This window comes from Camellia sinensis, chromosome 3 (genome assembly GCF_055761805.1).
Source record: "Camellia sinensis isolate YWXY chromosome 3, ASM5576180v1, whole genome shotgun sequence".
NCBI lineage: Eukaryota > Viridiplantae > Streptophyta > Magnoliopsida > Ericales > Theaceae > Camellia > Camellia sinensis.
This window is the reverse complement of record NC_138963.1, coordinates 73,075,499-73,091,423: the sequence shown is the minus strand read 5'-3', so window position 1 is coordinate 73,091,423 and position 15,925 is coordinate 73,075,499.

The window sequence follows — 15,925 nt, the reverse complement described above, 5'->3', positions numbered from 1 at the left end:
ATAAAAAAATTTCAAAATATCCCACAAGAATTACATAATTTCACATGTATTTTTTTAATTATTTATAAAATGTTACAATCCTAATTTTAGCAAGTCAAAACTTTAATATAAGTGTCATGTCTTCTATAATTGTTCAGACCAAAATTTTCTACAACTAATAAAATTCAAATTCAAATCAAAATTTATAATTTATAATTGTTACTTTTTATAGCAAAGCCACTAGCACTGTTCTTTGTTATCAACTCCAACCCTTTGCACGGGCAATTTGGAAACATGCGTTAAAAAAAGTAAAAAATTAATTTTTTTATTTATTTTTAGTCATATTATCTTTCACATTAAAAAAAAAAGTCAAAAAATTAATTTTTAGAGTAATGATTCATCCCCCATTTTCCTCCACCCCCTTTGACCCCCTCTCTCTCTCATTGGTTATCTTTTCTTTTTCTTTTTCTTTTTTTTCCTGCTCCTCCAATCACCCCCTGCCACGTGGCAAAGGGGGTGAGGGGGTGACCCCCAAAAGAGGGTCCCAAGCATTATTCTAATTTTTAATTATATTTTCAAAACACTCGAATGTGGGTGCCCATTTTACCACACACAATTCTAAACACTTGGAACATAGGAGTGTTTGGGAAATATGGTTAAAAATTGATTTTTTTTAAAAAAAAGTTTAGCTTTTTTTGAATTTTTTTATGCAAAAATTGATATGATTCAAAATAGATTAAAAACTAACTTTTTTACCCTTTTTTTTTTTTTAATTATATTCCCAAATGGCCCCATAATTTCCCCACCCCACTACCATGAATGTACTAGTTCCAATATTTAATCCCAAAAACGTTACTCCTTCAATCTCAAAAAATTTTGGAGAATGTAATTTTTTTTAATAGTGCAATTTTTTAAAAATATCAATTATTATAATTATATTTTTTATGTTATTAATGAATTTAAAAGAAAAATAAAATAATAAATTTATATTATTTTATTTCTTAATTTTTGAAAAATAATTAATATTTTAATTTAATAAAAAATAAAATAAAATATTTTAATATTTTAGGACAAAAAAAGTAATCTACTTTATTATTTTTTTTAGCGATTTTTTTTTTTTTTTTTACCAATATTGCTCAGATTAGAGTTCAGTGTAAGTCCCATCTGTCACAATCAAGATTTGGCTGTTCACATACTTCGTTTCTGGAAAAATTATTGGTTGGTTCGGATATCACGTGGTTATGCACCAATCATGGTTTGTTTTGGGAATAATAGTAAAAAGTTTATTTTTTAACTTTTTTAATTTTTTTAGATAAAAGAATCAATTTTTTTATTTAAAACAATCCAATTTTTTGTTAAAAAATTTTTTTAAAAAGTCAAAAAATCAAAAAATTAACTTTTTATTAATTTCTCAAAACACCACATATTGTACTTGTTTGTATTTTTTAATCACTTATAATATAAAATCATGAATTTTATCTTCTCTATCGATCACAATATGTATAGGAGTGATTTGAGAAGTTATTTAAAAATTAATTTTTTATCTTTTTATAAGTAAAAAAATATGAGAAGAGATGTGAGTTAAAATAAATTGATAACTAAAAGTTGACTTTTAGGATTAGTTTGGAGTGTCCTAAAAAAGTGTATTTTTTGTCTTTTTACGAAAAGATGTGCAGAAAAGTAGAGAGGTGGTGTGATGGAAAAAAGATAAAAAGATGGATTATATAGGTTATGCCAAACCTAGCCTTAATTAACTTGCCAAAATACCCCATAGATGGTTAAAAGTTGGTTTTAACTTTTTTAACTTAGTGCCGTCTTGGGAACCAAAATAAAAAGTCACGTTTTTGTCAAACTGTCCAAAAACGCAAGTGGCAAAAACGCAACAAAATTGGTTTGGGAAGTGCCAAAAACGCAAGTGTAAAATTACAAATTGCGACCTATGACAAAAAAATTAAAAAATAAATTTCTTATATTGGGTAAGAGTATTTTGGTCATTTAATTTGATTTAACACCATAAACAAATATTAAACTAAAAAGTCAAAAGCTACCTTTTTACTAACTTCCCAAATCACTTTTCAAAAAACTAAAAAGCTTGGTAAAAAGTGAAAAGTCAGTTTTTACCAACTTACAAAACACCCCCTTAGTTTTTCAATTTTTTTAAAAAGTGATTTAAAAAGTTGATAAAAAGTTGTTTTTAACTTTTTTTTGTTAATAATTATTTATAATGTCACATCATAATAAAATGACTAAACTATCTCTACCTAATTTAAGAAATTTATATTTTTTACCCATGTATAGTCCTAAACAACGGCTCCTTTTGGGAAGTGAGTTATAATCTACTTTCCAGATTATAGCTCACTTCCTCTCTCACAAAAAAATAACTTATAAATAGTTTTTAACTAAAAAACTGAATATAATAATCTTTCCAAAATAATTCACGTAAAAAAATATAATTATAATTTTACATATAATTTTTTTAAACTTATCAAATGACTTTTATGTTAAAAAAGTCAATCTAATTTTTTTTTTTAATAAGTTGCAAAACGTAACTTTTTATGCTGAGAAAGTCAATCTAATTTTTTTTTTTTTTTTTTGAATAAGTTGCAAAACGTAACTTTTAAATAAACACTTCTGTGTGGGTCTTTTTCATTAGTCAAACAATATTTGGTAGACAATATGGTGGCCTGAGAACATCAAATAATTATTCCCAAGTCACTCTTCCGAAGAAGTGCCCTTTGGGTTTGCGTGTCATTTGCTCATTCATTTACTCGTACGCAAGTCAAAAAAATGTTCAACAAGGATAGAGATTATTAATTTTGGAATTTTAAAAAGATTATTAATGATATGATACTCAATAAAAAAAAAATACAACATCAAAGTCAAAATATCAAATCATTCATGATGAGGCCCACTGTCACATCATTAATTGTAGCACTAATTAGTGCTCTCACTCATTTTTTAAAAATGTTGGTACCAGGGGAACCGGGAAGAAACAAACTAGTGAACCTTACGCTTTGTCGGGGATGTTGGTTGATTTTTTAATTTTTTTTTAATTTTGTGGTTATTTTAATTTGAAATTAAAAAGATTTATTTAAAATAAGTTTTTAAATTTTTATACTTTTATTAAAAAAATAAATAAAATGATTAGGATGTAGATGTGACATTTTATTTTATTAATTTTTTAATTTATTTTATCTTTTTATAATTATTTTGACCTTTTAACCTAAAACACCTTATACAAAAAGAGTGCTTAAAGCACCCAATTTCTTTTCTCCAAAGTTTACACTTTTTCAATTTGTTTCACTTTCAACAAATTATCATTGTGTATGAGAGGGCTTAAGAATGTCGTTAGAAAATTTGAAAATCTTTAAAGAAAAATTCAAATTCTCTAAAAAATAATGAAAGATTTAGATTTTTCAATAATCACAACTAAAAATACAAAAATAAAGAAATGATGGAGATAAGAGATTGGGTGAAAAAGAAGACAATGTAGTTAGAGAGAATAATGGCAAGGCTCTCCCACGGATCTCCCACTTACACTCTCAAGGTTGATAATGGAGAAATGAAATTAGTTCTTTCCCAAGAGTTGTCTTTCCAAAATCCATCCTTTGTAAAATTATGGGTGGACGCTATTTATAGGCTCCTCATGATGTAGGATGGAGCCCATGTGCAAGGCACATGGGGAATATTCTCTCTAACCACCTTGTCCGAGAAGGTGACCTCTCCAAGAATAAGGAAAACCTCGAAAAGGAGATCAACTTATCGGCGAACCTTTCTTCTTAGCCACACCTAACCAATTATACCCAATCATCCCAAAGGTCAGAGGTAGTTCCAAAGGACGCCCTGCTGCAGAAGGGTCAGAGGTAGCTCAAGAGGACGCCCTATCGCAAATATTGCCGAGTCTCAGGGACCCCCTAGATCGTGCCACCTCGACCCGGGTATAGGCTAGTTCAGCCGAAGAGTGAATTTATCTCTATTCACCGTCCTCGGAATCGGGTCCTTTGTTCAAACTCCAACACGCCCATGGTTCTGGTGCGTAGATCTCGGAAAGCTCCGAACCCACAAGTGTTCTGAGACTCATTAACGGTGCAACTTCTAGATTTCATTCGAATCCGTTTGAAGCCAAGCTCTTCAAATCTCTAGGTTCGTGGATCCGAACTCTTTCGAGTCCGAGCTCAAATAAGTCTCTAGGTTCGTAGTTCCAAACCCTTTGATGACTAAGCCAATACCTCAGAGAATGGATCTCCTCCGAGGATTTCATCTCTTCTGAAAGTAACGTTTAACCTTTTGGAACGCCCGTATCATTTGGGCTTCCTCGGATAGGCTTGTTGGACTCTCTTTAGAGATATCTACTTGATGAGTCTTTCTCAGCCCAATTTGTTGGCTTTCTTGTGGGCCCATTCAATGGATTTCACTTGGGCCCGTTTGGTAATAATTTCTCCGGACCCACTAATTTTGGGCTTTTCGATTGTGCTCCGATTGGGCCCAATTAATTAGTGGACTTAAGTTAACCCCTCTTACACATTGTAGCACACATACACATAAATCCTACACTGCATAAATGCATTTTCAACTTATTTGAATTTTTTTTTTTTTTTTGATTATTTGTTTAACTGAAAAAACTATCTTTGAACTGACTTGTAAGCGTTGGCAAAAAATACTCCATAGTCCATATAATTTTCGTTTGTTATATTTCTTTGATCAACTTTAAAATAATATTTGGTTCACTGAAATTAAAATAATAGAATAGAATGAAATAAAATAAAATAGTCATTTTTAAACCTTTTTAGGATATGTCTATTCTATACTATATATTAAGTAAAAGGAGATTTTTAACCCCAAACCTTGTTGGAGTTCCAATCTCCCAATCAAAATTTTCTGATTTTTTGATTTAAAAAAAAAATCTTAACATTTATTAACTTCTCCTAACTCCCAAGTCTTACCCTCATAATAACACTTTAATACATTAAGAACAAGTATAAAAAAAATTCTTTAAAATCCAACATATATGAATTCCTTGAAAAGTCTCAACACATATGATTATTACCCTTATAATAACACTTTAATGCATTAAGAACAAGCATAAAAAAAATTTCTTCAAAAGTCCAACACATATGATTATTATCAAAATATTAAATTTTAATATAATATAATAATAATAAAAAAGACATTTAATTACTTGAAAAATTCAACACATTTGATTATTATCAAAATATTAAACTTTAATATATTATAAAAAAAGGAAAAAAAGAAAACATTTAAAAAAAATTAAAAATCACAATTCACATATATAGATAATTGTAAACACAATAAAATAGGAGGACATTCATGTCTACACGTTTTTTTATAAGATCTCCTCCATTATAATAAGATAGTACTTTATTTCTCTCATCTTATAATCTATATATATATATATATATATATCTATATTATCTATCTATCTATATCTATACTATATATTAAGCAAAAGGGGATTTTTAACCCCAAGCCTTGTGGGAGCTCCAATCTCCTAATCTAAATTTTCTGATTTTTTTATTTAAAAAAAAATCTTAACATTTATTAACTTCTCTCAACTCCTAAGTCTTACCCTCATAATAACACTTTAATGCATTAAGAACAAGCATAAAAAAAATTCTTTGAAATCCAACACATATGAATTCCTTGAAAAGTTCCAACATATATAATTATTATCCCCTCATAATAACATTTTAATGCATTAAAAATAAGCATAAAAAAAATTCCTTGAAAAGTCCAACACATATGATTATTATTTTGAAAAGTCCAACACATATGATTATTATCAAAATATTAAACTTTAATATAATATAAAAAAGGAAAAAAAGAAAACATTTAAAAAAAAAACATTTAAAAATCACAATTCACATATATAGATAATTGTAAATACAATCCATGCATAGTACAGGTGATATGCTAGTTCTTTATAATAGTAAATGGTTATTATATTTTTAATACATTTTTTTACCCAAAAAAAAAAATTTGTTGTGATCGCTTCTTCAGAGAAGTCCATACCTCAAAGCAATGATGAAATTGAATAACAGAAGAATAGATCACAGGTGTAAGAGTTGTAGTGATGCAACTAAGCAAGTGTGCATCAATCATGGTCCATTGAAGAAATTTGGGATTAGAAACTGCATCACCTGTTGAATCAGTGATTGTAGACGAAGGACATATGATTGAGCCATCAACATAACCAAGAAGATTGGTTGCTTGAAGAATATTCGAGAGCTGAGTCTACCAAATGATGAAATTTGATCCGTCAAGCTTGACTGTCACAAAGGATGACAAGTTAGAGATTAGGAGAGTTAAATTCAAAGGGAGCGAAGAAGATAATGGTGATGCCATGGATTAGGTGCTTGTTAGAGCTAGAAGCTCTGTTACCATATAGAAATACGTAATCAAATCATATTTCATTCGACTTGAATATACCAGTATACATCTATCATACTTATATACAATGAACCTAACCAACTCTGTAACTAATCTAACAAACACTGTAACTAATTCCTAACCAATTCTATGAAAATATTTGAGCTGATGACTTAGCTAAGTTGAGCTTTGAGGCTTCGAGCTGCAGTCCGAGCCTATGGTGCCTGAGACTGAGCCTGAGTTGCCTGAGCTATGATCCTCAACATCCTCTCCAGTTGAATAGTTGGACTAACTCATTTTGAGGCCCACTTCGAATTATTTGAACATTTAATTTTTGTTAGAAATTGGGCGCCCATGTGGCATGACCCTTAGAACCTTTTGAACCTCATCCAAATGGGTTTTGAATTTAAATTCAAACCTATTTGGATGAGCCACTCAGGATATATATCTATCATATCATGATATGGATAGATGATATAGATATCAGATATTATCTCATTTAACCAATGGATAAATGAGATAAATATAATATATATCTGATATATGGTTATGGGTAACCAAGAGAGAAACAACGTATGTTTTGTTTCTACCCATGATACTGACTCTCTCCCAAAAAATAACGATCAAAGTCATTTTGCACTGTGGTTTGTGTGGGTGATATTCACCATTGTAATATCACCCCACTGCTGGGATTGATTGATTGAGTATGAAAGCACGTGATTTATCCACGAGGTTTTAGATCAAACGAGGTATGATCTAAACACTTTATTCCGCTGCATGTTTTGTGTTTTGATTTACATTGTTATCAGAGCCATTAATGGATATTTTCGTGCTTTCTTTTATCATATGTATATTTATAAAAGATAGTGAGATCCAAAATATTTCATTTTTATGATCATTAATGTCATTTTTTAAGAGCATAAATGATTTTATTTTGGAAAAAGGAGTCCGAAAGTACAAAAATCGGACCAGTCAGTACCCTGGAAGGCGGCGCGTGGCATTCACGCGCCACCACGCCGCAGCCACGCGCTCCCACGCGCTGTCACGCGCGCCCACGCGCTGTCACGCGCCATCACGCGCGCGTCGGCGGCGCTGTCCACGCACGCGCGCCGTCCGCGCCCGCACGCGCGCCGCGTGCTGGAGCCGAGCGCCGAGCCGATGGCTGGAGCCGAGCGCCGAGCCGCGGCTGAGCCGCGCGACGAGCCGCTCATTGAGCCGAGTTGCGCTGAGCCGCGAGCCGAGCCGAGCCGTTTTTCCCGCCTGGCTTGGCTCTAAGGCTCTGTTTGTTTGTTTTTTAATTCTGAATTGCGTTAATTGGCCATAATTTATTCGTTATAGCTTTGTTTTAAGCATGGTTGGTACCCTTAGACTCAGAATTAATTTTTCTACATTCTATAAAATTTTGAAAATTTTACGAAAATAAAAAATATTTTTTCTGTGTTAATAATTCATTTTTATGCTTTAAAATGATGCTGGTATTGCATAAATAATTTTCTGGGGTTGAAATTTTTATTGTGGACTTCTGAAATGTTTTAATATCTACTGGTAATATTGTCTCATTTTATCAGTTTCTGGATTTTTTATTTCTAATTTTATGTGTATTTATTAGTCATTTAAAATTCCAGAATATTTCAGAAAAATTCCAGAAAATTTCAGGATGATGTACTTTCTGTTATGGCATAATTTAAATATTGAATACAGCATATTTTTTTTTGGGTTTGTAATATGTTGTAATTAGAAGAGCATGATTATTTATTTATTTATTAGAATTCCATTATTAAATAAATATAGCATGAGTTATTTGTAGATTTACATTAAAATGCTATTGTATGGAATTTATCATGCTTTGTATATGCCATAGTCAGTGGGAGGTTATTCGGTTGAGAGAAATCTTTGTAGATTAACTCCCGAAAACCAATATTTTGCGCATAAATTAAACTAAATTTTGGATAATTGTCACTTGTGGCGCAAGAGATGATTACGAGCATAGCAGATTTTCGATCTTGCGACTTGTGTAATATTGTCACTATTTAATTTAGATTTTTGCGGCAAAATTATATTATGCTAATCAAATTAATCCCAATGCGAATTTCTCTCTAAATTGATTTAGCTTATGGAAGTTAATTTGGTTGACCTAAACTTAGTAGAGATGTTCAAATGTGAACAAACTAATCCCATTCTTTAGATGAGAAAAAGTCTTGGAGACTTTAGGTCAAACCTTAATTGAGCCAAAGTAAGGAAACATGACTCAAAGTCGCCGTGTTTTTGTTGCCTTGTTTGGCACAATAAAAACTAATGTGTGCGCTATAGTTAGCGGCACGCTACATAGTTTTGGTTGGCGAGTTTTGGAGTTATGAAATTAGTAAGCCCTCAATAGATCTGTATATGATCTTGACTAATGAGCTGCGCGGATTGACTTTGTAATTTGACTTGTAAATAATGTTACATCATTGGATGAAGTAACATTCAAGAGTCACGTCATCCAAGAAATGCGAGCTTAAATAAATTAGTCATTAAGTGTAAGACGAGTAGCCAGTACGAGCAGTGTTTTGCTCTCTACCCAATTATTGGGAGTGGATTGAGCGAAATTTCATGCACTATAATAGTGTGCGTTGAAATATCACGTGAAGTTAAAAGATTAGCGCTTAGAAGCTGCAAAATCTATTAACACTGAGTGAAAAGATTAGCGCTTAGTGGCTGCAAAATCTATTAGCATTGCCAACTTGTCTAAGTGTGGACACTTACTGTTTCCACACTTGAGTGTGAAACATGGATGAGGTGCTTCTTTGTGTGATTCCTTTACTAGGCTAACGTTTTGAATAACATTTACCACTAAGCGCAAACGTTGCAGCATAGTAATGAAAAGGTTAAGGCTGACAAGGTTGTTATGACTCTAAGAATTTAACGCATCGCTTGTAAGAGCATTGTGTTGAATTAGACTCTTTAGCCTAATTCGCGCTTAAGTTACTTCAGGAGCTATCATAGTTGATAGCTTATTCTCTCCTTCTTGTGGATAGTAGAATTAATTGCAAGTAACTATGAAGCGAGAAATAGAGATGGCAACAGGAGTATCGTCATCTTTCAACTAGATGTATTAAAGTGTATGGAGAATAAAATTGACTTGAAGGTGCAGGGGATTAGCACTTACTAGTTAAATTTGCGACTTAGGCGCAGTTGATATCTCCATGACATCCTTTTTATGATCTAGTGAATATGACTTAGTCGTGAGTCATTACCTAGTTGGGCCTAAACTTTTAAAACTTGTCTTCGAGAACTCACACATTAAGATGATTGGAATTAGTTTATGACATTGGTCATGAACCAGTGGCTTATTATACTTAATCACATTAATGAGATGATGACACGATGGTTTGAGTAGGCCTTCTCGGGCCCACTCGCTTATGACATCCTGCTCTCATGTGAATGTGTAACTTTGTTCGCAATGGGTGCGCACAAGTAAGTAGGAAAGCCGCAGAAGGTCATTTTTTTTGGCGCATTTAGTCCACTATGATATTTTGTGACTAGATATGTGTGAGGGTACAATAGCTAAGCCTCAATCTCGACACATTTATAGATTACGATACGCATCTGAGTCAAGACTATTTGATCTCCCATAAGTCAAAAGTTTTGAGATGATTTTTGACATTGCACATATGAGGTCGAGATCAATTAGATAAGAGTTTTTTGTGCTTTTAGTTTTGACCAAGGTGGCGAGTATCTATTTGAGTTATTTTTTCAGAAAAACTCTGTGAAGAGAGATGGATGCTTAGAACATTGATTATTCCTAGTACTCAACAACACACTGGTGTAGTAGAGATAAGGAATTAAATATTGTTAATGTTAGGTAGATAATGGCGCAAAATGTTTCCCAATTGGGAATTGCACTAGTTTGTTGCCTATATCCCTAACTAAGTGCCCTCCATATCAGTTTTTACACTCCATTTTGAGTAATGGGTTAGCAGAGAGCCATCTATGGGCGATCTGTAACCATTAAGCAGCTTATCTTTATTCTACTTCTCATAAGATTGCGAAGTTAAGACCTAGGGTTCTATAGCGCATTATTGTATGCTGTCTTGTAAACACAAAGGGTCGTGTGGCGCATTATTGTATGCGGTCATGCAAACCCTCCGGGTCATGTGCATATAGGTAAGCAGCTTTGTGGTAGTGTAACTAAGTCACATAAAGTTTTATTAGTAAAGGTGACGTGAATAGAGTTTTCGGAACTCTATAAGATGGAGAATTCCAAGCATAGCGCTCTATGTAGCCTAGTTGAGAATGGAAAGAAATTTCCAATATCCTAGGGACAGTGGGAGCGATGTGTCTACTAATGGATTACTCCATTAGAGCAGAATACTCTACATTCTTAGTTGCGTGGTAGCAAATGTGAAAATTTTCCACGTCATCACTGGGTGATTGAGAGGGAAACATTCATGATTGCTCCGCAAGATGATAAAGAGCCTAGGATAATGCCAAAGGCTCTAGTCTCCTATTTTTAGAAAGTGGATCAATGTTGCGCAGTTTAAGACAAAGTCTTTGAGGATTAACCATTTTTTATAATTTGGTTGACTTTCCATTATGACGCAAAACTGTTATAAAGTTATGCGTAATTTGGATAGTCATTTTTGAGGCATAAGGCTCGCTAGATACCGAATGGTCGCACCATTGAGGAAAGTGTAGACCATGAGAAGACTTCCTCCTGGGGAGTGAGGTTATTTTGACTTAGGCTATAATTGACATAAGTTCGGAACATTGATTTGTGGACATTGTGACCCGATTTCTCATTAGAGAATTGGATAAGTAGATCCGTACGGATTTACCTTCTGCTTTTATGGTGAAAAGTTAGGAGCGCAAAAAGGTTGCTAGTTCCAATAAATCTTTTACAGCCTAAAGCAGTTATCCAAACAGTGGTTCTTAGATTTCGTCAAGCCATGATAGGGCAACGATGATCGATGAAGACCACTGAGGCATGATCAATGGTCCAAAAGAAGTTTTTCCTTACTTAGTCATTATGAGCCAGGAATTTATAAGGTTGTCGCCACCTAGGGTGGGCAGTCCTCCATTTTAGATATGATGGACATGGGTGATGTAATTCATATGCTCGGATGTACGATCCTTAGGGATTGTTTTAGGAAAATTCTCGGTTTGTCTTCGATGACTTACATAAGGAATATCCTAGAACGATTCTAGATGCAAAATTGCAAACCCATTGACTTACCTATCGGTAAAAGCCAGAGCCTTAGCTATTGAGTGAATCCTCAGATTGTCTTTGGGAGAAACAGATGACCTATATTCCTTGATTTTTTCTTTGTTGTGGGAGCCTAAAGTACGCTATGTGGGCGTATTCGGCATGATAAGTTTTATCTTTGATAAATGGTTAACTGAGTTGTTTAGACATTGACCTTGCTCATTAGACTGTGGATAAAATGCTTTATTAGAAGCATATTAATTTGCTCCTTGTAAAATTCAATGCGCTAGTTGGGCGCATCTGCGCTAGTTGGGCGCATTAAGAATGAACGCAAATTGGTCACCAAAAATATCTTTAGAGAGGTTATTGCGCAAGAGGTAGTGATCTTAAATCATTTCATGTGAGGCGCACATGGTGGATTCCGTTGTATATACTTATCGCAAGAGGTGCTGATAAGGCTTATGTTTGGAATCTATAATTGCGCAAGCTGTGGTCAATTTTTTTTTAAATCGATCACTTATTTTGAGATGATGGGATGTTGACACTATTATGGTTTGTGTCATAATGATTAGCAAATGATGATGTCAGCAGGCAAGAGTGGCTCACTCACACGAGCAATCGCCCTTGGCGCTTGGGAGCGAGCAAGGATGAGACTGGTGGTTTATTTTTATTCGGAGCCAAGAGAGGCTTAAATCATCCACTATGTATGTCGCCTTGGTTATAACCAAGATGAGGTCGTGTTAAGGACCAAACATGGATGTTAGTACCCACTTTCCATGTTGTGCCTGTTATGATTAGCCAGATTCGAGATCTCATTTGGCGCCTAGAAGGCGAGCAAATAGAGAATTCGGGTTAGGCGCTAGAAAGCGATTAGACTAATATCTGTACGGTGTATCGAGTATGACGTCACTCTTTATGGAAGAGTTACTCCACCGTAACATATATTCATACTATATGTGCTTAGCGACCGAGTAATGAGGTGAGAGAATGGATCCCTGCTTCCTCACCGTGTGAGTCTTACGAGTCATTATTGATATGACTTTCATTTATGTACCCTTTTGTGACTTTTGACTATGTCATAAGGTAAGGGGTTGATGTTCTGCTACTTTGGTATGTTGCCTGCGGTCATGCATGATTCGGCCTTAAGGGACATCACTGGGAAAGCGGTCAATCCTAAACTAAATGGCATGAGTGCAAAGGGAAGATCATCTAGTATTACACCACTGTTGTATATTCACTGCCGGCAACTCACATCGCTCTGTATGAGAGGCGAATTGAGTGTGAATATATTGCAAGAATTGAGAGGGTCAAACATGCTCTTTTTGAGGGATTAGAGATGTTTTTTGGACCGGTGTAATTAGATGGGTCTGGGGTATATGAGACACTATTTCTATTCTTTTTGGGTTGATGTCTCTATGCTGGCTCATTTTGAGTTTCTAGTATAGAGCTCCCACATGCAGGTGTTCTCAGCAGTCGCACGGTGCAGTGGCTAGTATGAGATTGTTTATTTTTGGGGAGATTGAGATTGAGACGTGGCAGTGTCCTGCCAACTCATGTCAGAGTGGGAGATGTTAGAAATTGGGCGCCCATGTGGCATGACCCTTAGAACCTTTTGAACCTCATCCAAATGGGTTTTGAATTTAAATTCAAACCTATTTGGATGAGCCACTCAGGATATATATCTATCATATCATGATATGGATAGATGATATAGATATTAGATATTATCTCATTTAACCAATGGATAAATGAGATAAATATAATATATATCTGATATATGGTTATGGGTAACCAAGAGAGAAACAACGTATGTTTTGTTTCTACCCATGATACTGACTCTCTCCCAAAAAATAACGATCAAAGTCATTTTGCACTGTGGTTTGTGTGGGTGATATTCACCATTGTAATATCACCCCACTGCTGGGATTGATTGATTGAGTATGGAAGCACGTGATTTATCCACGAGGTTTTAGATCAAACGAGGTATGATCTAAACACTTTATTCCGCTGCATGTTTTGTGTTTTGATTTACATTAGGATCTGTCAAGAAGAGTATCCACACAAAAAAATTAGGTTGATCTGCTATTGGTAGCCAGATGATCAAATTATATTCGCCTTAAAAAAAATTAAACAATCTATGTTCAAAATCATATTTCGCATTTAATTTTATAAGACAAATGTAATTAAAATATGGAGTTACCAATATTGAATTACCTTTATTTTTTTATATGAATTATCTTTTCAACAAATCTTACAAAATGAATTGTTTAAAATACGAAGATGAACTCAAAAATGAGCCCACCAAGCCCAACAACCCTTCTCCAATTAGGTCACCAAGCCATTCCCAAATAAAACGCTACTCACTCTTAATGCAACTTTGCATGCTTGATTGCCAAACTCATGCAATCAAAAGAGATTGTTAAAATCTGTGCGGGCTAAAGTTGGAATTGTGCTCAAAGTTCGTAACTTGCCAACTTGCTTTCTTCATTGTAATTGTTTATTATTTTTTAATAATATATATATATTTGTCAATAAATAAATGAATAAAAAGTATCTCACTGGCATTGTCAGTGAATTAAACCTTGGTGCACAAGACACCACAAACACCAAAATGTTACACCTAATAATTAAAAACAAATGTGACAGTAAAGCTTGGAAATGACCAAACAAAGAAAATGGATTCAAATGATAATAAGGTTTGTTTGGGAGTACATGTCAAAAAACAATGTAGTACAAGAAATTTACCAAATTCTAGTACTTTTTTGTCCAGACCTATTTGCCTTTGGAATCAAAAGAACAGATGAGATGTGTGGAAGGAAGGAGAGAGATTCATAGAGCCATTTGATCAGTGAGCAAGTCTGAGCATGGCATCATCCCCTTCCATCCTTTATTATGGGACACATTGGTGAAATATCAACTGCCTTTGGGGCCTCTTTGCAGTCCTTTGTCACATTCACATATATATAAATATATAGTAATGGTGGTAATGATGACCAGGTATTTTTTTTTGGTACATGGTTAGGATTGGATTAATAATTCAGCAAATTAAACATATGATAATCTTACTTTTGATTAAGAAAATTAGGATCTAGATTAATAGTTAATTCAGATATAGTATTCCCCATATGGAATATTAGGACGGGTGAATATTAAATGAGAGATTTAATAGATATTTGAACTAATTAATTAAGTTAGATAAATTAATAAAAGTTTATCAATCGCTTCTTCAAATCTTGAAAGGGTGTTGCATAAGAAGTCATGTTTGGCATTTTGGTGTTGTGTTGAATACAAATGCATTTATGTATCTTTGTTTAACTGAAAATTTAATAAAAACTTTACATTCGTCCCTAATCGATAAGGTCTCTTATTTGTTTCAAAATAATAATAATAATAATTTTTTTATACAACTTTTTTTCAAAAATGTTTTTAAAAGTTAATGTGTGAGTGGTTGTATTAGTGGTGAGGTAGTGGTGGCAGTGACACTGTGGAGATAGTAGGTGATGGCAGTGGTGGTGGGGGATGGTAGTAGTCGTGGTAAGGTAATGGTAGAGGTGGTGACGACAACGGTGGTGGTATTTCCTAAAACAAAGAATGATCTACTTTGTGTGTTTTGTGATTTCTGAATTATTGAAAAAAAATACTATAAATACTATATATAATCTTATTTTTTATCTCATTTTCTTATTTCAGGACACAAGCGAGCAGGTCTCATGTGCATGTACAAATGTGAGCTTGCTTTGTGTTTAGAAGTGAGAAAATAAAATAAGAAATGAGATTATAGAATTGCTCTTATTGAAAGTAACCATGTAAGTAATGTTACGTGATACTCTAGAATTAATAAGTTTAAAAAAAAAATGATACATATAATCTAATTTCTTATTTCATTTCTCACTCCTAGACACAAATAAATATGTCATAAACATTTATTGATAATTGTGCTTTGGATCACACAAGTGAATTAGTGCCATATGTATAACATCACTTTACCAAACAATTTTGCCAACAATATGGTATACGTAAAAAAACTAATAAATAAATTACCATTTTTCAACCATAATCATTCTGTATGTTTTCACATTTCTCCATCATTAGGGTTGGTTTGGGGTGTGCTAAAAAAGTGCACTTTTTGTCTTTTTACGAAAAGATGTGCAGAAAAGTAGAGAGGTGATGTGATGGAAAAAAGATAAAAAGATAAAAAGATGGATTATATAGTAGATGACAAATAAGGCTTTAAATTTACAAGATACACTTTACTTCTGAACTAATTCGCAAAGAAAATGAAGGTTATTTTTTAATCTCACTTTTTAGATTTAATGATGTGTAAATGAAATGCCTGATTGATAATTAAAAAAGATATAAGAGAAAAAAATAACA